Raw genomic sequence first — 24,106 nt, 5'->3', positions numbered from 1 at the left:
TACTGACTTGAAAGGCTTTACGTGCTGGCGTGTACGTGTGTAGCTGCATTCCATCCTCTCGGTCCTTTCTCTCGAAGGTTATTTTGGATTTGCAAGTGGGTCGGTCTGTTTGCCGGTTTTTATTGAGGGTGAAGTTGAGGCTGGGCTGGGAAAGCTGGGATTTGCGCTGGGACAGCAAGTGGAAGGATGTGGGTACTTTGCAGTTGTCTGTTAGTTGTGGAGCAGCTGATTCTGATACAGAATGGCCCGGCTGCTCCAAGGTGAGCGCAGGGGCAAGGGGGAATGTCGTCTGGTGGATCTCTGACTTCGAATTTAATAGGGGGTCCTTCTCAGAGATCCTCATTTCTGCTTACTTTAGGTCTTTGTCATTTACTTTTGTAGAGCCCATTCTTCTTGAATTGCTTCGTAAGTGCCTCCAAAGTTTTTTCCCTTACTCGCTGTGGCTTAAAGGCTGTCTAATGTCTGCTAAAACACTTTATTCCCAGATATTTACAGAAAAAATAACATACAGAGATATATGGGCATGAAGGAAAGAACACGCAGTTGTTTTAGGAACCAAGACTTTTTGGAATTCCAATACTTAGGTTCTATAGTTAGAAAGTTTACTTTAACTTGCTTAAAATTGCCAGCTGAACAACTACCTTTGTGACAAACTGGATGTACTTTCTTCTGTGTGACTTTTGTTTGACTTACAACCTCCTCTGGACAGTCTGAATCAAGGGGTGTAGCAAGAGCAGCAAATACTTGTGGAGATTGTACTTGGTTGTTTGGAATTGTTAGAGCTCTAATTTCTAGTTTCATACTGGCTTAAAAGCTTGTGTCTGTAAAGTAGCTGAGTTGTTCTATCCAGATGAGGCATCTTCCTGGCAGAGTTGCTGCTCAGTGTGTTTTCAGGAAAACTTTGTTTTAGTCTCTAAAACACAGAACTATGCAAGAAGGAATTACCAGTTTTCCATGAGTAACTTTCCATGATTAATCTCATGTATTCATTTCCTGATGGCTTTACCTTATTGCTGGAATATCCCATGTAGATAACTTCATTCACAGACTTCCTGAAATACCTTTTTGGACAGATCTCCTTGGCCTAACTCCACCTTCCTCACCTGAACAGCAGTGGCAGGTGGGGTGTGATTCCTGAGCCTGGGCAGGAGGTGCCAGCTGCAGAACAAGGAGCCAGCAGACTTTGCTGCCTGGCCTGGCTGCAGGTAGGCACTTTCACTCAGCTGCAGTTCATAACAGATGCAATGTTTGCATTTCCTTCTACTTTAGAGCATACGGTTTGAAGGAACAACATTTCTTACATATCTGCAAGTCTTATGGTTCTTTCAGTGAAAGACAGCAAAGAGACAAAATACCATTTCAACTTCTTGGGTAATTTGTGTTTCTGACTTTTCAGCTCTTTAGAAAATCCATTTCCAGGCATGTTTACTAATACAGGTATTATTTCCTGTTTACTTTCCAAGTAAGGGAATTAGTTGGAATCAGTAATTTAAAGAAAAATAAAGGGGGGGATGCTATTTGGCTCAATCACTCCTAAATGTTGACTATTTTTTTTCCTAAACAGGATAGTAAAATATTATGATGGCTATTATAATTTCTTGATAAGGGTCACAGACACTGGCAATCACTGTTAACCTTCTGTATCATGCTAGGAAAAATATGTATGTGGAAAGCTTACTCCAAGTTAACAACTTGTAACATGTTTTCTCTACCTCGTTTCTGAATTTACACGCCTGAGTGTCTCCTTTCCTTTTCCCTTTTCCTGTTTAGTCTTTGCTCTTAGGCTCCCTTTTCCCTCCAGCTGCCCCTCATCCCGCTTTAGGATCACACTATCGCATCCCTGCTAATGACCCATGTTGGCTTTGCCCTTTTCTCTGAAGGGATGAGGGATCTGGAACTTTCCTCTGTGTCACTGCTTCTCTTGTTCTGATTTTTCTTCTGTTTTTTTTCTTCTTTTTTTTTCTTCTTTTTATTTCTTCTTTTTTTTTCTTCTTTTTTTTTCTTCTTTTTTTTCTTCTTTTTTTTTCTTCTTTTTTCTTCTTTATTTTCTTCTTTATTTTCTTCTTTATTTTCTTCTTTATTTTCTTCTTTTTTCCTTTTTTTCCTTTTTTTCCTTTTTTCCTTTTTTTTCCTTTTTTTCTTTTTTTTCCTTTTTTTTCCTTTTTTTTCTTTTTTTCTTCTTTTTTTTCTTCTTTTTTTTCTTCTTTTTTTTCTTCTTTTTTTTCTTCTTTTTTTTCTTCTTTTTTTTCTTCTTTTTTTCTTCTTTTTTTCTTCTTTTTTTTCTTCTTTTTTTTCTTCTTTTTTCCTTTTTTTTCCTTTTTTTTCCTTTTTTTTCCTTTTTTCCTTTTTTTTCCTTTTTTCCTTTTTTTTCCATTTTTTTTTCTTTTTTTTTCTCTTTTTTTTTCTTTTTTTTTCTTTTTTTTTTCTTTTTCTTTTTTTTTTCTTTTTCTCCTCTGAGTGAGGCTGTTGGAGCCTCTGTTCCCAGCCCTGGAGCAGAGAGCCCCAGAGGATTGCCAGGCAGGGCTCCGAGGTGAGGGCTGTCTCCTGCCCGCCCCGCACTGCTCCCACTTGCTGCGCTGCTGCAGGAATCCTGCCGAGCTGCTCCCTCCCGTGCAGTCGGTGTGTCAGAGCTGACATTCGGGTACGGGCAGGGCATTGAAATGCAAATGCCTCGGCTCTGACGAGGGGATGGCGCTGCGCTGCTGGAAAGCGCTGCGAAGGTTGCGGAGTACCTGTGGTGTGAAAGGAGGGCGCAAAGAAAACAACTGACAGGGAAACTAAAAATGTAACTTTCTTATCTTTCTGCTATTAACACCTCCAGATGTTTTTAACCCACTTTGAGTACAAAAGTAATAATCTGTAGAACAAGTTTGGTTTAATAGTTGAAGCAAAGTTGAGAGAGAGAGAATGTCAAGTTATTTGTAGCCATATGCAGAATTTACTGGCTGTTAGTGGCAGCCAAAGATCACCAGTGAGGGAAATTCCACTCTCTGTGTATGTAAAGTACCGTGGATTTTGGAGAAGGAGATGTGTAGCCCCAGACCCACGGGAAAAGGCTTTGGGTTCTCCATGCTGATACCTGGAGGGATGGATGGAGCTCTGTGAGTGCCTTGCCTGTGACAGGCTGGTGCAGGGACCTTGTCTCCACAGCCTTACTCGGCACTACCAGTCTTCCCACCTTCCTGTGCTCCCACACAGCCGCTGTGGAGGGACCAGGAGTTGCTCTGGGATTTACATTGGCCTAAGGCTGAAATTACTTCCATTGTTTCATATGGATCAGCACAATCATGCAAAATTTCCATTCCCATACAGTTTTAAACCTAGAGTGGAAAAATACAGGCTGCAAACTGGAGTAAGAGTTGCTAGTTGACTTTCACTGTTTTAAAGCAAAGTGGAGCAAGTCAACAGTGTACACTGAGGAGAATGTGACTGCTTTAGAATTTCTACAACATCAGTGACAAAGATAAATGACTTGTTTTTACTTGGTAACAATTCTAACTAGTTGTCCAATATTTGAGCTGCAATTTCCATAAATTGTGGTTTAGCGCTGTGGGTTCTGTGTTATCCAAATCAAAAGCAGAAATTATCAACTGTGTAAGAAATTTTCAGTTTTCCTTTTGCCTGAGATGGAAAAGTAGCTGAGTGATTCAAGCAATTTCTTTTCCCATATCTCTTTAAGTGGACTGAGTTGATTTGAGATTGCCTGATAGTGCAAAATGTGGCTAGAGGAAAACTACACAGTGGGTGTAACTCTGAGGTCACCTTCTTTGAACTGAATTTCTTTTGGGACGCATTCAGCTATTATAAAAGTTACCATGTTAACTCACCAAGGTACAAAATGGTTTTACCACAAATGTTTTTGAGTTTGTCTGTTCAGATGACAACAAGAACAACAGGATTTCAGAACCTCTGGGATCCTCAGTCATCATTTATTTCCTCCTAGTAATCACATATTGCTGTGCAGGATGAGGACAAACTCAGTTTTGAGCCATACCACTTAGAGAAGTGTTTTGTAATCAATCTGTAATGGATTTCCTTTTTTAAGTCTTTGATTGTGGAGAAAATGTATTTTTTTACATAAAGTGTAAAAAAATATAAATATTATCTGGGAAAGACATTTTAAGATCTTTCCATTTGTGGACTTTATCCCATATTTTCCTTAAGAGTAATATTTCAGTTAAAAAGCCTTATATGTGCTTAAATATAAATGCTGAAAAATGCTCAACTGTCTTAGTGCAGTCACTGTTGACTGCAGGAGACGTTTTTAGCAAAGTTTTTGAAATCACAGTAAACAAATGGATAAAAATCATGCCAGGCTAAACATTGTAGGCTTCTAGCAATACTTGTTTTAGTAGCATCTTGTCTGAGATGCCAGTTCAGTGTGGTGCTAAAAAGTAAGATCACTGACTTGATAAAGTTAGTGCTATTTCAGAAAATACTGCTACTAGCACAGAAGTTGCCAAAGCAACATTATTGGTGTTCAAGCAGATTTGGGTTATTGTATTGTTGGCTACAGGTTCTGTAGGAAGCTGTTTAGTGTTCACAGTTTGACCTTCCATGTTTTTGTAAAACTGATCTCAATCCCAAAATGTTCCTTCTTGGATGCATGCCTGTATTTACACAGGCCTCTCTACAAAGCTCCCCAGAGGAGGAAGACAGCCTGTAATGCAGGAGATGTAAGTTCTGCACGTATATGTTTATATCCAGTCTTCCAGCTCCGAGGGTCTTACTGTCAGAAAAGCCTTCAAACACATTTAAAAGACATTTAAATCTTACAGTATAAACATGAACAAATATAGACATCCTTCCACACTGACTTCATGTATATTCCCTCTTAGCATAAGTCTCTGTACATATCACAGATGCTCATATTGTTGTCTCAGCTGCCAAATTTCCTCTTTGTGAGTGTCATTGTTCTGCTTTTATACTTGCTGGTGTCCTTTTTGGGGGCTTTTGTGGTGCAGCAAGAAGAAGGAAGAACAGCGTTAAAAATACATAATCTTCCCCCAAAGTTGGCCAGGAAATTCAGAAGCATGTGTGTGAAGGCAATAAAGACACTTCAAGCTTCAGTGCCTGTGGAGCTGAAGCTGTCCTTGGGTAACTGTTAAGTTTTTTTGCACCTTTTCCTCCCCCTCAGTTCTGCCTTTCTCTCTAGCTTGTTTTAGCCCTGAATAGCCTTCTGCAGAGTGCCCTCTGAGCCTGTTTGGCATCCTGTTAAAAATCACTGATTCCCTCTGTAAAGGCTCAGAATTACATCAGTATTGCTTTAATAAAGTTTGAAGTTTAATGCAAATATATACAAGCTCGGAGAGAATAAATATTAGTCCAGGAGTTTTCCACAGGGGAGTAAGTCATGTTGTGTAATTGTTTTTCCATTTTGCTTTAAACCTTGCTAATTGTCCTTCTGGGCCTTCCTCATCTAGATTGGGTAGTTTTCCTTAAAAACAGGTTGCACAATATTCCCCAGTCTGAGACTTCTAAGGCTGTAGCTATATGGTTAAGGAGTGTGACTCCTGCCATTTGGAATGATCTTTGGAGGAGATAGTTTATTTAATTACTTTTGTTCCATAAACTGTAGACATTCTCAGTTTTTGGAAGCAGGGAGACAGCTCCTAGTAAAGATGTAGAGTGGGGGGCACATGAGAGAGCTGCCAGTGTGATCATTTGCACATGCTGTGATTGTGCAACAGCTTGTGGTATGTTGTAGTTAGTGGAAGAATTCACTGAACTTGGTGCTAAACACACATCCAGTGCAAAAATGCTGACTATTTTAGGGCTTTATATATGTAAAATTTTATTTTCATGCTTTTAAATGATGATTTTTCTTTCTTTCTTTTTTTTTTTTTAATTTGGAATATCAGATTGTTAGCAAGAAGTCTCAAACCTGCTGTGCTGCTAATGAAGTTGTCAATAACATACCTTTCAATTGTAACAACAAAAATTTGAAAGAGTTATTGCAGGCTTTGAAGTGAGACAGGTCCAGATTTAAAGGGCAGTATTTTTGGCTAGAGAAGATTGCTTGGGAAGCACAGAAAACGAAGGCGTGTTAGGGCAAAGCTCTCTGAGGCTCCTGTTCCTCTGGATTTTGCCTGGGAAGTATTTCATGTGCAGCAAAGGCAGCATCCCTGTGAGAGAAGATGTCAGCAGAAGCAGAGCTCGGAGCTTCCCCTGTATTTCGTTTACCCCGTGATTTGGGCAGTTCCATGCCATATCCTCACTGGCATCTTGCTCCATGAACCTCTTGGCAGGCAGGGTGCTGGCTCATGGTTCCTTACAAGTTAACCACTTATCTTCTCAAGAGCAGCAGCAGATCTCTTCCAAGGGTGGTTCTTTTAGTGGAGTTGTTCAGTAACTGGTGCATGGGGAGGAGTGTTGCACTCTGGTACGTAAAGTACCTGTTTTTAGCAGCTGGTAGAGACACACTGTTAGTAACAGTTGCCATGAAAAACCTCCTGCAGCAGCATTAAGGAGAGATTGCAGAGTGGTTTAGATGGAGATTCCTCAGCCTCACTGGAGCTTTAGTCGTGGTGAGTTCTCCTGTGTTCTGCATAATTCTCTGTTGTTCTGCTTGTTGGAGTGTGGGAAGTGTTCAGCTGTTGCTTTCAAAGAGGAGCTGAATCGGGTTCCCTTCTGATGGGCATTGCCATCAGCATCACAAGGGGATTCAGTAAATACATTTACATACACAACTGCAAATCCTACTGGATTGCATCATGTTGTAAACAGCAAGAAGTGGTGCATTTAGAAAAGGTGCCCAGTTCTCACCCTTCATCTTTTTTTTTTCCACAAGGCTGTAATTTTTCTCTGTAGTACTTGATAATGATAACATTGGAGGCTTTTTTCCTACTGTGTCCTTTGCAAATTGACTTCGTTGCTTATGGTTGTACATTATCTTTGTTTATCAGTGTATATCAACAGTGCTATTCCTGAACAATGGAGATAGCAACAGACAGACCTTTTGAAGCCAAATTTGCAGAGTGAGAAGCAGTGTTGTACAGAAACATGGTGGAAAAGATAAACCAGCACAGGTTATCAGGGAGTTCTGCTCAGTCCCCCCAGAGGGGATGATGGAAATGCTGTGCAATAATGGTATTTTCTAAAGTATTCCTGCACAACTGCTGGGGCAGCTGGAAGATTCACGCATACACTAATAATTCTTAGGAGAAATAAAAGTAAACAGGTGATATAGCAAAGCAACAGCATTTAAATAAGTGGGCATTAGATTTAATAGATCAAATGTTACATAATTGAGTTTTCCCCCTGGAGTTCAGTTTCTGCAGTTCAATATTGGTCTGTCTACATAGAGAGCAAACTTGGCGTGCTTTCATTAAAAAGTATTTAAACACCCAAACGGAATGAGATCACAGGAGGAAATATGAATCCATATCGTGAATATTGTTGTTTTCAGCAGCAAGCACAGCTCACTGAGGGGTTATAAGTTCAGTCAATAGTCTCTAAATTGTATTGCATGGATAACACATTGAATTTTTTTTGTGTTCTGCTGACTAAAAGAGTCGGTGTACATTTTCAATCAAGTAAACACAACAGAAGTTTGAAAATATATTGGAAAAATAAGCAGGCAGTACTCAGTTCATAGCTGCAGTGATTGTGCTGGATGCAAATACCTGAACTGTGGATAAAAAATTGAAAATCAGTATCATTTTCAAAACCAAGGTAAGCTCTGCTTTTCCAAAAACCAAAGCTTGTCATTAGTGTACCACAGTAGAGGAGCACAGTCCCATCCTCCATCTCTCTACAGCAGATGGATGTGGCCTCTTGTGTTTCTCCTGCTGATAGTGAGATGATTGTCCATTCACGCTGCTGTTTCAAGTGAAATGGGAGCAGTTATAATTTAAAAACTTTTCTTTCCCATTGTGATTCTGAGGCAAGAGCTGGGGTTTTTTTGCAATTTTTTTTGGCTTTCACCTGCCAGTTTACAAATGTCTGTAACTTAGGGTATTTTGAAATCCATAGATTTCAGCTCCTTATATTAAGTTGACTTTGCCACATAGGTCAAGATTTCTTTTCCATCGCTATTTTTCCATGACTTTTGGAGTAATTGTTCTGCAAGCAAGGTAAATGTGTATCAGACATACAAATGTTCATTGCATGATGAATAGTAAAATATCTGCTCTAGCTGCAAATTGTGCTACAAAGTTCTGAAAAATGACAGCTCAAAGCCTGGGCAGCTCCTGGATCCTTCCGGGGGCCAGTGGGAGGGGATTTGCAATCTCAGAGGTGCACTTGCAGTCATCAGCCTGCACCTGTAAGTTTTCTTGAACATTCTTGTTGTTTTCTTGGCAGTGGGGTTGAGATGGAGTTCTAGAAAGGAGAGATGTCACGCCACACAAAAGACACTCTTCTTATTAATTTGAGAGATGAACTAGAGTCATGTTGTATTCTGAGAGCTTAAAAAATAGGAGAATGGACAATCATATCTTCCTGAGGTGCCTTCCTCAGGCTAATAAGGAACCCTGTAAACCACATGGACTCCTCAGTGCCGTGGTCTTTGGGTGCACATGACAGCAGAGTTTAGGAACAGAATATACAGAGAACAAAAGGGGTGTCAGTCTTCAAGTTAATTGTGCTACACCTGAAAAATCAGCAGTCTGGCCTTTAGATAAAGAAAAAATACTGAAACACAAGTCTGTCTTCTTAATTTTTACTGTGGGAGAGGAAAGTGAAGGCATCTCATGATGAAGACAACTCTCTTTGTGGATGCTGCTTTGCTAATTGGTGTGACCCTACTGTGTCTGCACTGCTTCACAGCGTGTGCTGGGACCTGGGATAAACATTTCCCTTTGCAAGAGCTGTACACAATGTGCAGATAGAGAGAACATAGTCTCTTCTGCCTCTCTAAGATGTGTTGGAATAAATATGTTGTTTTGAAAGGGTTTTTTTCATATTTTTCAGATGAGCAACTCTCTTGAGCTTTGTGCTTTTTATTACATAACATTTAAGTTTTTTAAGTTCTGAGCATGACCACAAGTTTTTACTTTGCATTCATAAAGCATTTGCTGCTTGTAACCATGTAAAAATAGATACATTTCCCTTTATTCTAGCTCTGTAACACCTCCATCACCCACAGTTTGTTTGGGACCTTTAACTCTGCAGTGATTTGAGTAGAAAATATTTAATACTTACAGCATTCAAAATCATTAGAATTTCCTATGTATAAAATTGACTTTCTGAAGAAATATTGGCACAAACTGTGGAAGCTGTTATGTTTTGGAACTTGTATTCAAATTATTCATTTTCTCAGCTTTATTTCTTCTTTCACTTCATAATTAAGTCTGGTGGACAAAGCAAGCTCAGGGCTGAAGAGCCTGCTTTGGAATCTGACAAAAAGGCAGTCACTTAGAAAAGAGAGTATGTGTTTTGGGTGGAGAAAAAAGAAGTGCCTGAATTGAAGAAACAATTGTAGGTGCTGTGGTTTATTTTGTTGTTTGGCTCTGCAGACCAATTAGTTCTGGCATTTCCATGCACCACCTTCTGTGATGTCATATCTTATGTGTATAAATAAGTTTATAGTTTCATAGGAAACAGTTATTGACTGATCCATTTTAGTATTTGTGGAAGTTAAGCTATAAAATTTCTGTCAGTAGTTCAAGAGGACTCTGTAAATATCTTTGGCCATGAAGATTTGGACAAATGTGATCATTCTACACTATGTTGCTCTGAAATGTACAGCTTAAAAAGTATTTTTATCTCAAAATCAACTTCTTTGTGTTGTTGGGGAAAGGAAAGTTGTATAACCTTTCATTCAAAGAGAAGACATTTTTTGTTTTCATCCTGAGAATGGTTTGTGTCTTTGCTCAGATTTATCTGGATGTGTGTATGTATATCTTACATATATATTTGTTTGAAGTGACTATTAATGCTGGCTTATGAAGTAGAATTGAGTCCTCTGCTATACTTATGTTTTGGGAAGAGTCCATTTTTATCTTCACAGTAGTAGAGTAGAAGGTAGGGGTGATATAAAAACATTTCACTATTTGGAGAGTGTGACTGAAGTGCTCATCTTTCCAAAATTCGCTGGGACTTTGGTTTGCTGAAGTATTTTTTCCTTTAAAGTGCTGTTGAGGAGACTTCTAATGAGCATCCCAGCAGCCTGTGTGTTGGAAGCAGAGAGGCAGCAGAATGAAATGGCTTTTTAAGTCAACTCCTATCAAAACCCAGATCTCCATAATTTACTGATTTTTCAAATAAGAAAACTAAAAGCTTGGCTTGGCTGAAGTCAATTATTCTAGTGTTTAAAAGAGGACTCAGAACACTCTCATGGTCTTACTTTGCTAACCCAGCCTTTTGAAAAGAGCCATGGTAAATATTTATTTAGTTGCCATAATAGAGTATGGGAATGTCTTCTAACCATAGCAGTGAGGCTGCTGCTTCTAAAAGCTTCAAGTCTTTAGTTCAAATGTTAAAGATTTATGGCTTTACATCACAAATTGTGTTTCCAAAGGCTTCTCCTGGCGCTGCTGTATTTTGTTTTTGTAACTCTGTTGTATTGTCATCTTTCTTGAATAACTTGCTGTCAAAGCACATGCCAGGTCATGTGTTACAGTCAGTTCAGAGCAAGCACACATTTTGCCAGTTAAATATTTCTGTCTGGGAGCTGCAAGAGCTGCCTTGCATATCAGAAGCTTGCTGATGAGTATTTGCTTTGCTTGTGGCTGAATACTTGATATGTGATTTGGGAGTCATCTTGGGAATTAATTTCTGTATTGTTCAGCAATGGGAAAAACTTGGGAACTGAGATGATGCTTGGTGTGTTGCTCAGTTTTCAGATTATTTAATCTAGGTGCTCTTCTCCCATCTAAAAATTAAAATTTTGGATTAAAACAGATTTTTGCTATTTTTAGAGCATGGAATATTCTACCTTTAAATTCCAAGTCAGAGGCTGAATAAATATTTGTAAGTAAGGAAGCCTCATTTTTACGATTTTCCTCATTGACCTCAGGATCACATTTTCCATCATTTATGACAAGAGAGAAAGCAGTCTGCTTGCAAAACAGTAAAATGCATTCAAGTCTTTTGGTATTGTCAGGCCATGACAAAGGCTTAATAAGAGGAGAATGACTGGCAGAATGACATGCACCCTCTATTTTTAACTCTTATGTAAAATATACTGAAATCTGAAATGGGGCATAATGTTCTCAAAATGCTGACAGTGACAAAAACTTTGACAATGCAAACATTCTCACTTGTGGAGCTAAATCAATTGGAAAGAGCAGCCAAAAAGGCAAAGTCGAAATGCTGTGGTCTGAAACATTTAGTAGCAATGATCTGCATTCAAATAATTTGTTGCAATTAATTGGTGTTTCCTGCCATTTCTTTTGCACAGCAGTTTTCATGTGTGTACCACAGTCTTATCTTGTAGCAAGAAAATGAGGCTCTTTCTGGGCTGGGTAATGCTTTATTGCAGAGATTTACTTCTTAGTCTTCACTGGAGATTTTGAAGTACTGGCTGGTTTTTAGCAGGCTGATTTAGTCCTTGTTTGATTGGACAATATACAAAATAGGAGTGCTGTAATTAAAGCTTGGTGGTAGCTTTTGGCACATCTGAGTTATTTGTGCAGTAGCATTGTACTGAGGACACGATGCATTTTAGGGAGGGGAAATCAGAACAATGTGCTGATTTACTTGTGTGGGCTAATATGACTCATTTAGAATGAACGCCTTTAAAAGGTTGGGGGTTTTTTTTAGGAAAAACTGACAGGCTAACCTCAGGTTTCAAATCGGTTTTAAACTGGAAGTCTCCCTTCAATCTGCAAGGCCCTAGCAATTTTCCATGGTTGGGGTCAGCAGTTTACAAACACTGCCTGGACCAATGATGTGTGAAATCAATCTTTGAGTCTTCCTGCTGCTGCCTTTGAACAGTTTCATTGATGGCAAAGTAGAAATGACTCAGGCTTTGGGATGTGATTATAAAAATTCTAAAGCTTAAAACATACAGAAGACAAAATGTTGATGCTTGGAAAGTTTCTTTACCCTTGAAATGAGAGAGTTTTGGTCCTGACATTTTCTGGAGGTATGTCACAAGATCCTGAACAGAATTACTTTGGTAATGTGTTGCTATTGCATAAATATATTGGAGACATTTTGCCCACCTTTCAAATTGAGACTATAGTATGAATGAGTCAGCTGGCTGGCTGCTTGCATGTTAAAGCTAACATTTTGTGGGTTCAGATACTCAATAGCTTTTATTCTGTGAATGAATAAGATGGATTAATGAATATACAACACATCCTAGTCAGAGAGAAGTCAGTAGTTTTAAAGCCCAGTGAAGCAGTGGTTACAGATGCCACAAAATCTGCTCCTCTTGTTGAAGACAGTTCTTTAAAGCTGAGCTGTCATGGTTCCTTCACCTCGAGCTCAGTGCCTCTGTTAATCAAACATGCTTTCTGTTGTTGCTTCAGGCATCTGAGACAACTGGCTTATTGTCCCACCCAGTGCCAAGCAGTGTCTCATATTAAGTCATTTTTTTTCCAAAGCAATTGTTTTGAGTGAAGGTCTTTGCATACCGACTCCAGCTAGCATTCTGCACTCTGGCAGTGGATTTGGATATCCCTCTGGAGGGTTCACATCTTTGATTCAGCTCTCATCTTTTATATTGTATTTTCTTTATTCTTTCTTTCAACACAGCATATCTATAAAATACTGTGTGTTCTGGCTTGTAGGATTCACCTCAGTGTAGGTGAAAACAAAAGTGTTACGAAAATCATGGTCCTGTCTGTGGATGCTGAAAAATTGCCGGAACCTGTTGCAAAATTTGGTGTTGTTGGCTTTTTGCAGTGCCGGAGGAACTGATGCTCTCAGGTCTGGGGAGGCACAGGGCTGCCTCCCGTGGAGCTGAAGCTGAGTGTAAGAACAAGAGCAGCTGTTGGACGTGTCCCAGGCTCGGGGCCGTGGCCATACAAGGAGCTGGTCTGTCTGATCCCTGTGTTCCATGTGTGTTAAAGTTCATGGGGCTCTTCTCTGGGTGTCAGCCACGGGTGCCTTTCATCCCTGAGGTGCCTGCAAGCATCTCTCCGTATTATTAGAGTGGGAGAAAGGAAGTGGAAAAAGAGGGAAAACAGACTTAGTGAATATTGCAGCGGGTCTTTGCCAAATCACATTTTGGGATTCATTTCTATTTTAAATGCTACAGTGGCTGCCAAAGCTGGCAAACTGTGATCCCCTTTGGAAGGGGGAGGAGACTTCATTACTTCTCTGCCAGAGGAGGAACATCACTTCATTTTCCTGTTGCTTTGTTTTTCCTTTTGCAAGGAACAAAAAAATTCTGCGAGAGAAAAGTAGAAAAAGCCATTTTTCAAAGCTTTTCCAGAAATTTTACAAAAGAATGGATTTGATTTACACTTTAAATGTGGTTTCCTGTCTTCTCTCACGTCATTTGCATACCTTTAAAAAATAGCTTGGTTTAACTTTATTTTGCAGGAATGTGTATTTTCCTCTGCTAGTGCTGGTCAGAGTATTGTTTCCTTGATTATTTCTATGTGCATAAAACAAGAAGTGATCAAATTTAGTCACCAAACAATTGGCCAGATTTGCATAGAGAAAAACTGATTAGAATCACCAAGAAAACAGGCTGAACACAGAATAATAGCTAAGCTAAAATAACTGAATCCCAGAGTTTAGGAAGAGAAGATGACTGAGCGACAATAAAAAAAGAAAAAGCTGAGAGCCAAAAAATATCTGGGTTTTCTTCCTGCCTTTGTTATGCCTCACTTGTAGCCTTGGAAACTGAGACAAAGAGGTTAAGAAACTTGCTCATTCTTAAAATGGAGATAAGATACAGTGCACAGCTTATTTTAGTCTCACTTATTGCTCTGCAAAGTACTGTAAGTGAATGGTGCTGGATTTATAACAGTATATATCTATACCATGAGTGTGTTTATTTAGGACCTGAGCCAATGAACCCAGGTTTGGTTGTGTTTTCTGTTCCTACCTGTTAGTGACCCCTTGTTTGAATCTGTCAGTCCTTGCAGGTTATTTTATCCCCTCTGTCTGGAGGGTGCTGGATTTTGGTGAAACCAGGCAGTTTGGGGACTGTGAGCAGGATGCCTGGTACCCCAGCACTTGGGCACAGAGCAGGTTGGCTCCAGACCTCTCAAACAAGCTCTTGTTTTCTCTCCAGGTATCTAAACCAGGGATCCAAGATTGTGGGATCAAATCATTGGAAAGGGTTCTTGCAAATTGATCAACTGTGAAATAGTTACAAGCTCTTATTTTCTAAATCTGAGAGTGGCACTTTTTAGTTAAGGTCTCTTCCTAGGGCTTTTGTTTTATAGGCTCTCTGGACATTCACATGCTGTTTATATTAATGCAGCTCATTTGTAGGCAGTGCAGACACTTTTAGGAATTGTAAGACTGTGGAGACATTTAATGGCTGAGGATAAATTGCACAGCTGTGGACACTATTTTTACTTTCCTGTATAGAAAAGAGTCTGTGTCATGAAATAAGCATAGCTCAATGTTGTGAGTTATTTTTCATGATTTTTTTAATCTGGGAGAGGGCTTGCCAGCTCTTGGGTTTACATGTTTAAAAGTGTTAGCATGTCCATATCCTAAGAAGATAAAGTTCATGCTTTACCCATTAAGAAAATGGATATTGAAGAAAAGAGAGAGAAGGTAAAATGTTTAAAAATCTCAGTAAGGAATTCTAGAAACACTGCATAAAATTTCTGGGCTGAGTAGTTCCTAAATATGCAAAGGGAAACTAAATATGATTGAAAATAGCCAGGACTTGATAGAAGGCAAAGTGAACAATGCATGAGCTCATGCAACAAGTTAGTTTACAGGTTAAGGATCTGAAACCTCTGCAAAGCATATATCCCTTCCTAAAGAAAGAAATGTCCATGCCCACAGCTTTCAGTAAAAGAACAATTTAAAGCAACTTCCAAATTATTAAAATCTGTAAGGAGAAATAATTATAACTTTAATAATTAGATCTCAACCAAAGAACACAGAGAGCAAGTTGTTTGTTCCTGGTAGATGTGTTAATGATGGGAATCTTTAGAAGTCAACTTTAAAGGACAAAAGGACAAACACAATTATAGGATGTGTAAAATGGAAATTAGGCACTGAGACAGAAACTGAATTGCTTCAAAGATAAGAGGCTAGGATAAATTAAGAACTAGTAGATACCATCTTCGAAATACTGGAATCTAATATCTTTGACAGTTACTTTGAAAAAAGTTTGCTGAAAGAAACCATAGGAAACTGCAGACACTGTATAGTTCTGGGCTCCTAGTTTTTATATCATGCACATGGACATGCACATGGCTAATTTCAAGTTGTCCCCATATTTTATATCTGCAAGGTTCTGTAAAATTATTCTGCCACGTAAAATACCTCTGAGTGCTTGTACATCCTGGAGAGATTTAGTTGCAGCACTGTAGTTTGTTCCCTTTTCTCCCTTAATGCTCTAAAATCCACAGGCTTGTTCTGTCTCAGATTGTTGTCTGTTATGGGAACCAGGGGATAGGGTTAGTGGGTGAATTATGAAGTAATTTGATCAAGGGCTCAGGAGATAGGATCTTTCCTCTCTTTTCTTCCCTTGTAATGTCAACACTGTGGTTTTTAGACAATAACTTGCACGTATGCTCTGAAATTCCAGCTTTGGCTCTGACTTGTCCTAAGCTGTTACCACTTTGTTGGGGTCGATCTGATTTGACAGCTCTTGTCCCTCTAAGAAACTAATTTTCAAATTATGTATTACAAAAGTTTGATCAAAAGATAAAGCTTGAACTAGTAAGATGAATAACTTACTGACATCAAGAAGAAAATGGAATGGGGCAGAGCTGAGAGCCTGGAACACTGATGTGTTCCCAAAATATTTCTTGTGGAGGACTTCTGCTGACCACTGTGTGTGACTACTCTTTCTGAAAATGAGGCTATGTACTTACCACAAAAAAAATAAATTTGGTTAACAAAGATTTTTTCAGAGTATTTTGTACGCTGATAATTTTATTTTTGATTCAGAAACTTATGAAGTCCTTAGACCTGCCAGCTGTGCTCCTGCAGTTCTGTTCAGCACTCTGTTGATGCAGACTGATCAATTCTTTCTAGGTCAAGTTGGAATCCATGAAGGGGACATTGTCCCTCAGCTGTCAGTCATCCCTCAGCTACAGGTTACTGCCCCTGCTCCACGGAGCAGGACAGAGCTGCAACACCTCTTACTTGATTTCAGTACAGAGTGAGGCGGATTTTTTTTACTTAGGGATTTAAACATCTTAAATCTAAATAGTTTTCCTTTGCACTGCAGTGAACTTGCACAGGCATTCTCCATATCCTTGCTGAGAGACAGCAGCTTGATAGATCACTCCATCTGACAAGAGCGAGTTTTTACTTCTTGACTGGTACCTTCAGCCCAGTCACAAATGAAGTGGGTTTTTTTCCATTCTTCAGATGTCTGGTTATGTGAGAAAAGAATATGTGTATGCAGTGGTAAAATCTGTCAACACCCCTCCTTAAGGCAGAAGTTTTTAGGCTGAGGGAGCAGCAGCTGGCTGTGCCCCCCTGGGGGACAGAATCTCTGCTGAGTGACCCCAGAAGGGACCTCTGGACTATGTTCCTGCAGTCACTTGGGAAGAATCACTTCAGTGTGATACCTTCGTTTGAATGACACTTTCAGGAGAGATCTCTCTGAAGAACACAGATGTGTTCATACACGTGTGTCCCTTCTTTGGGTATTTAGCTTTTTCCATTCTGTGCACTTCAGTCCAAGGATGCGTGTGCAGGGAGATCAGGGCGGATTGCTGGCTGGCTCCGCAGCCCGACGGGGCCCTGCTGTGGCAAACCTGCATCCCTCGATCCTTCTTAAATTGCACAGTGCTAAGTGATTTGTGATTCCAGGCTGAAGAGCCCTACTGCTACTTTAGGCTTCTTGAAAGTGAGACAAACGAATGTTTTTCTAACTGCTGCCATGTTGGAGAGCCAGTGTATGAACTGTGCTGCAAATGTAGCTCCTGACTTCGGAGCAGCAGCTCTTCAAGCCTCAGTGTCCTTCAGACACAGGCAGCTGTGGCAGGTCTCAGTGCAGGAGCAGTGCTTCTGCTTCCTGGGATGACAGAGGAGAGAAGATGCACCAGTGCCACAGTGCAAGGTAATTAATTTTTCTTTAGATGTCTTTTATTACATAAATTGTCAGCATTACCCTGGTGACTGCACAAATACCTCAACAGAATAATGCAGCTGTACTTGTGAGGGTCTGTGTTATCACATTGCAGTCTGGGCAGCTCTGGCATGCAGAGCCTTTCATGGTGAGCTCCTGTTTCTTCATTTACTTGCTCTGAAGCAGCAAGTGGGAATATTTGTTTCAGACTTGGAGGTTTTTAAAACATGGGAGGTTTTTATTGAATGTACAGAAAAGACTGTAATACCAAGTGTTCAAGAACTGAAAGCCTTCACTGAGTGAGAGAATTTAATAAAACTTGGAACTTGCTAGCAAAGGAAGGGATGTCACCTCATACTACACTGGTTTCCCAGTCTTAAGGAAGTTGGGGGTGATGTAGCACCAGTTAAACGCAGACTGCAGCACTTCAAATGCAGCCATAGGCTGGGCAGTCAGACTTCTACATTCTGAAAGCTCTTCATCGAAGGTTTGACAGATCATTTGGCTTGTAAGGATACCTGGTCAATCTCTCTTGAGGACAAAATAACTTAGATGTCTTTGGGAGAAAATAAGTTCTTCATAAAAATATTTTTTCATAACCTTTTATGAAATTACAAAAAATAGAAGTATAGTTCTAAAGAGTTTTTTTTAAATGGGAATTTTTAAAGGAATTTAAATTAAGAAAGGCTATCACTAGTTGCATAAAAGTGTAATTAAACATTTATGCTACTGCAAAGTCATACTTTCCATGTGCCTACATAAAGCCAAGTGTTCTTTTTGTGTTCCTCTTGTTTCTGTTCTGAGATTTGGGGCAGGAGCAAATGAATGACTCTCAAGTGTGTCCAAGCTCCTAAGCTCTGCTTTACCCTCTTCCTGTTGTGCAATCTGTTTTCCCAGGACTTTGTCAGTCACAGTGGAGTAATGCATTTACTCCCTGGACTTGGGTTAGGCAGGACTCGTGGGGTATTTCATGACTCCCTTTTGGAAGGTGCCTGTAGTGTGATCACGTACAGCCCATCAGTATGCCTTGGGATCTCTGATATCCAAGGTAAAAGGCAGTGCAAGAATCATTCTGAAGAACACATCATGGGGAAAAAAAAAAAATCTCTAGAAGGATTGTGTAGGCGTTTAATACCATCTCAATTTGATGATGTTCATAGGGAAAAATATTAAAGCTGCATATCTGAAGGGGGATGGGATCTCTACTTGGATTATTACACTAATATTTGCCATTAGGCTGCCAGACTGGCTAAATCTGGCTCAGGAGCCAAGCCCTTCACCACAACTTGATAATCCCTCTGTGGTGGGTTTCACCTGGGAATGAAAACCCTGCTGAAGTCCAACCAGCCTTTTTACCTGTGTCTAGGAGTGATAAATTATGTTAAGAGCTAGATTAAGAAGAGCTTCAGTGCGTTACAGTCTGAAGAATCCATAAAAGTCAATTTGCAAGATGGCAGTAAAACTTCCTTACTGCCTTCATGCTGAGCTCCTGCAAGCAGATGCGAAATCAAAGAGGGGAAGGCTTGTTTTTATGGCATGTGACTGTTGCCATGAGATTCTTGGTTGCCATCAGAAAGGTAATTTTGCTAAATGGCTGTGATCAGCAACCAATTGAGACATAGAAAAGTGCTGCATTAAAATAACTTTCCATCAGTTCCTGTGCACCTCTCATCTTCTATCCCAAAGAGCTGTTCAGCTACCCAGAGCTCAGAAGCAAGAAAGCAGGGCCTTTCAAGGTTAGAGCTTGTCATGCTCGGGTAATGCAATTCAGGAGAGCCTAAACACAACAAATCAAAATCTGTGAAATGATGCATGGCTTCACGCTGCTGTAATTTTGAAAAAGTATGTATAGATTTCCATTCTTCCATTCCAAAGAGCCCTTGAAGAATGTCAAGTATTTATAGCTTTGGATGTCTCACTTGTACATGCGAGAGTTAATGACTCACTCCTTTCCCAAACAATTGAAGTGCTTCCTGAGTAGCAGAGAAAACATTCCCTCCTCTGCTCCAGTACTGATTCACATTCTGATTCACATTTGTTTGTTGTGTGGCAAACACCATTTGGCATGTTTACTCCTAGGTCTTAATTACCCTGCAGCAGTACTTTGCTCTTTATGGGTTTTATTTCCTTTCCCTCTCTCAACTGTAGCATGAAACAGCACCTAAATTAATCCAAAAATAATGGCTTAGTTCTTCCTCCTGTCTTCCCTCCTCTCCCCAGCTGCCTCTGCTTCTTCCCCTGCCACCAGCACCTGTGGGCCCTCCACTGAACTTGAGCCAACTGGTTAAAGCAACAGCGAGTTACTCCAGTGGAGAAAAGAGAGTTTTAGCACTAGGTTTGCAATTCAAATTGGCTCAGTGATGAGGCTCATAAATATCAGGAGCAGCACACAGGAGGGAGCCACACTGGCACCAGGATCATGGTACGGGAGAGGGACCTGTGCAATCTCTGTATTTAACACAGTGAAATTAATGAAATTCTTCAATCTGCTTAACCATAACTTCTGTTAAAGATGCTTTTTGTCCCTGAAAGAGCTTATCCTGAGGCATGTGAGAAGGAAACAGGACATGCTCTGGGGCCAGAAGAGAAGGGAATGGCTCTGGGATCCCCCATGTAATCCCTAATGGTTACCCAAGCCCTCGGATTAGAGTTTTGGCAGATGTCTCGCACAGGCAATTTTAAAGAGCTGCTTGCACCTCCTGTCCTGTCCCTTGGTTAGCACAGGTACTCATGTACCTGTGTCCAGAAATGGATCCCAGAAAAAATGGGCATGAGTCAGGTGCTTGTTTAGCTGAGTTGCTGTTTACCCAGATGAGTTCAACCTGTGGCCATGCAGAAGGATGTCAGCATCACCAGGAATGAGTTATGTCAAACCTTTTTTTTACAGCCCCTTGGCCATATTGCATTACATCTGCTTATCAGAGATCTGTTGCTCTCTCATTTGTGCAGAAAACAGGTTCATAGGGCTGTGCTGGACAGCAGGCCATGGAAACCTTGTGGGCTTAGCACCTGGAGTGGAGAGGTGCCTCTGGAGCAACAGATCTGCAGAACAGCAGCAGCAAGATTTTAAGAGAGCTGGGTGGGGAGGTGACAATTTTCAGAGTTGAGTTTGTCACAAGAAAATAAATATTCATTACCCATACTCTCACACTGTGTACATTTCTGATGCTTTAATTCAAAAAAGTTGGAAGCATAGCCAGTAACTGGTTGTTGAAAAATGCAATGAAACATTTGTGAGCTAAACATAGCCTATAGGATGTGGTTAAAATAAAGTTCTTTGTAGGACTTGGGCTTTGTGACTGCAGCATGCTTTGAATTTTAGGTCCTGTGGTCTGTTGTAAAGGCTGTCTGTGCTCTGCAGAAGAATCTGTAGCAGCTAGATCAGATCTCTCCAAGATGGTCCTCTTTGCATGGGTTGTTACTCAATCACTCTTCATTCTCTTCATTCCTCTGCCCTTTATGCTTCTGCCTGCTTTTCTTCCTCCCTCTTACATGCTTGATGGCATTCATATTTCCCTCAAAGTATCTCTGCTATTTAAATGTACTAGTGGTACTTGTTGTTCTCCCACTCCCAAACAACACAGATTTGCTTTCCCTTTTGATAATTTTTGCTGTTGACCGATTACCAGGCTGTGTTATTTCTACTTCATTAATTGCACAAGTTAAATATTTTAACAGGTAATCAATGCTACAGAGAGTTTAGCAAAGCAATTTAGCAAAAACACTGGTAGGAAACCAGCAATCGTCCTCTGCCCAAATAAACTAATATATAAACCCAAAGTTTCCCTTCCACATCCCACACAAATGTCTATCTTCACACACAAATAAAAATATTTGGAATGTTATGAGGTTCCTGTGGGTTCTTTAAATGAAATGACCTTCTCTTGCTATCCCAGGTTTTAAAAAAATAATCATTGGAGACCCAAAATGCTTTCCCTGAGCTATTCTCTAACTAGACCACACAGATTGCAGTTTGTGTGTTGTGAGGACAGGGCAGGGTTGTGCTGCAATGGAGTTTATTAGGGAACTCTGGAGTCAGGGCATCCATGGACCAAGACAGATTAGAGAATCACAACTGGAAGCTTTCTTTCTGTCATCCTTCTCTGCAGCATTTGAAAAAGAAATTGAACTAATAGCCCTCACACCTCGAAGCTGTGCCTTCAGGGAGCCATTATGTTCACTCCTCTTTGCACAGAGGATAAATTTATTTTATAATCAAGTGTTGTTAATGCACGGAAGAACATCTGCTTTTTAATGCTGAAAAATGAGCAGAATTTGTCTTCTGAGTATATTGCAAGTGGTGCTGCAGTTCTGGAGAAATCATTTTTGTTCAGGTTTTGGGAGTTTAAAGTCATTCAAAATTTTACGAGTTTCATCTTCATGGAATTAGGAGTACAACAGAAAAGATTTGTTTATTTTTAGAAACTTAGCTGCTTCTTGGGGTACTTTTAACTTGTTCTCCTCTGCTGTCTACAAAAAAAAAAAAAAAAAGTGAAACATGTCAAGCTGTAATCTGTCTTGAAAAGCACTCTTTCTCCCAGGTTGCATTGTCCATCAGATGATTTTGATTATCTTTGTAGTCTTGGTAATGGTTGACTGTAACAAGCGAGGCTGTAACTTGTTGCAGTATCTGGTTGGGCTTGTTGGGCTTGCATATTAATGAAAAGCAGAACAAAAAGCCTGTCTGCTTTTCCACCAGGTTCTCATAGAAGGAGTTTTGTCTCCAGAACATTTTGGCAGGATTATTTAGTGATTTCATTCTGATGTGTCAAATACAGTCACATATTAACAAATAAATTTGGCTAGGATTGCAAATATTTGTTTATGTAATGTATTGCAGCAGTTGTATTTTGGTAACTTGCTATTCTTTTTCTTCCCTTCCCGGGTTTTTAGACATAAATAGAAGTGGGTTGTCTTTTATCCATATATTGAGAAATTCAGTTTGCACCTGCCTCCAGGTGCTAAATTGTCCTTTTCCAACAAGTTCAGTTTAGCTAATCTGGATGATGGATTTATTGAGCTTCTTACTCTAATAACTCAGTCCAAACTCAGAGCTACATAAAAAATACCAATCTGGAATCCTGTGCCTGGTAGTGACTGCATCCTTTTTGTGAGAGGCTCGGGGAAAAGGAGACAAGATCTCTCCCCAAAGGAAGAAAGTTTCTTTAGGGACCAGCTGCTGATTTTTGGATTTTGTTCAGAGAACTAATCAAATTGGATCTTCAAAACTGAAAGCCAACTATTAATGTGGATTCAAGAGACAAGCTGTTGCCAGTCTAAGAAAATTACTTCCATTTTTCTATTCAGGGTGAAAAAAAAAAAAAACCAACAAAAAAACAAAGCTGAAGTGATCAGTTTAAAACAGTGTGAGCATTTTTTTCCTGTGACTTTTACTCTGTGTGGGTAGGAGAGAGGAATTAATGAGGTAATTCTGTCAGAATTTTTTGATTAGGTGATCTACCAATTATTTTTCTACAGATTGATTATATTCTAAATAAGCTGTGGTGATAGAAAACATGCCCCAACTTCTTGTGAAACCTTGGAATAATTCTTGCAAGAAATGTGTCCTTGGGCCAGACTGCCCAATGAAGTTAATGGTGTTTGATAGCCACGTGCCAAATGTAGATAAATATTTTATAGTTATGGATCAGTTATCCAATCCATTCTAGAGTAATGGATCTGGTGTCTGCTCAGCTGGAGCTTTTATGCTGCTGATTGTCCTTTTGGGACTTAGAGGAAAATGGAAGCACTTGAGGTCACTGGAAAATGTTCAGTGTCAGGGTGGAAAGATTAGATTTATAGTGGAAATACAAGTCTGTTCATGTTTGGAAAAGGTGGAGGAATGTTTTTTAAGTGAGAAGTGTCATTTTTATGACCAAAACAATTCACAGAACTGCATTAATTGTCCTGAGCTACTTTATACTGTTTTTCCCTTTTTTTTTCCCGAAGGACTTGAAATATGTTTTGTTGAACCTGTTAGCTTTGGATTGTTTTGTGTGGTGGTATCACTTTGTGTAAGCATAACACTGAAAAAAACCAAAAAAACTGTGGAATATCTAATTTCCTTGAAAACAGTGTTTTTGCCCCTCTCAGTTTGGGGCAGAAAACAAATTCTTGGAAAACTGGGGTTTGTTGAGGTTTTTTAACCATCTCTAAGTAGTGGAGAGAGCTGAGGTTCCAATACACTTTCCCTGGGGTTCCTCATTTTCCTGTCCTGGTCTGTTCCATCATCACCATCCCCTTGTCACACCCAGTGCATCCCTCAGTGGCCTTTTTGTCTGCTCTGCCAAGGACAGAATTTGAACTGTCAAGCCTCCTCAGCAGTCTTTGTTTACTAGATGGTACTTTTCCCCCCCCAGAATTTGCAGATTTTAAGATACAGTAGTTCTAATGCTCCTTTTATTTGGCTGGCAGTTGTTAAGGGAGGGCACGTAGCAATAAACTTCATTTTCTTAGAAAACCGATATGGACGTGCAATTTATAGAAAATTAGTCCAGTGGAATAAGTGTTAGTTTATTGAGAATGTTAGTATATCATGCCCAACTCAAGTTTTTACCTAAAAATTACCACAGTTCTAGAAGAGCATTTCTCTAAATGTGTTTCCATGATCAGAAATAACTCCAAAAAAAAAAAAAATGCAATGATATGGTATAAATCAGAGTTGCCTCTTGTATATGATCTTGACCTGAAGTAATATGAAAAGCACGAAGCTGAAGTTTTCTTGTGTGTGGGATTAGTATCCAGCCAGATTAGGGAGCACATCTATCAGGCTGATTACACAACCCACAAGCACTTTCATCAGCTCCAGCTGCCAGAGAAGTGCAGGGATAGTCCCTTCGACCAAAAGTGCAGATTTTTATCTTCTTACACAGATTGTAAATCCCTATCTTAAGAAATGTTTTGTTAACATGCAGATGGGCTCGGGATGGCTCAGCTGCTTCCTTACACTTTAAAGAGAAAAACAAAGCTCCAGAAGCTTTGCTTTAAATG

General features: G+C 39.8%; 1 protein-coding gene across 3 annotated transcripts in view; it reads left to right on the top strand.

Annotated features, from left to right (window-relative positions):
- PEAK1 (pseudopodium enriched atypical kinase 1) overlaps positions 1 to 24,106 on the top strand; it is a 108,736-nt gene that overhangs the window by 589 nt on the left and 84,041 nt on the right. The window lies entirely within an intron of this gene.

Source organism: Vidua macroura, chromosome 12 (genome assembly GCF_024509145.1).
Source record: "Vidua macroura isolate BioBank_ID:100142 chromosome 12, ASM2450914v1, whole genome shotgun sequence".
In the NCBI taxonomy this organism is placed as follows: Eukaryota; Metazoa; Chordata; class Aves; order Passeriformes; family Viduidae; genus Vidua; species Vidua macroura.
The sequence above is the reverse complement of the archived record's forward strand: the minus strand, read 5'-3'. Positions and strand labels throughout refer to the sequence as shown.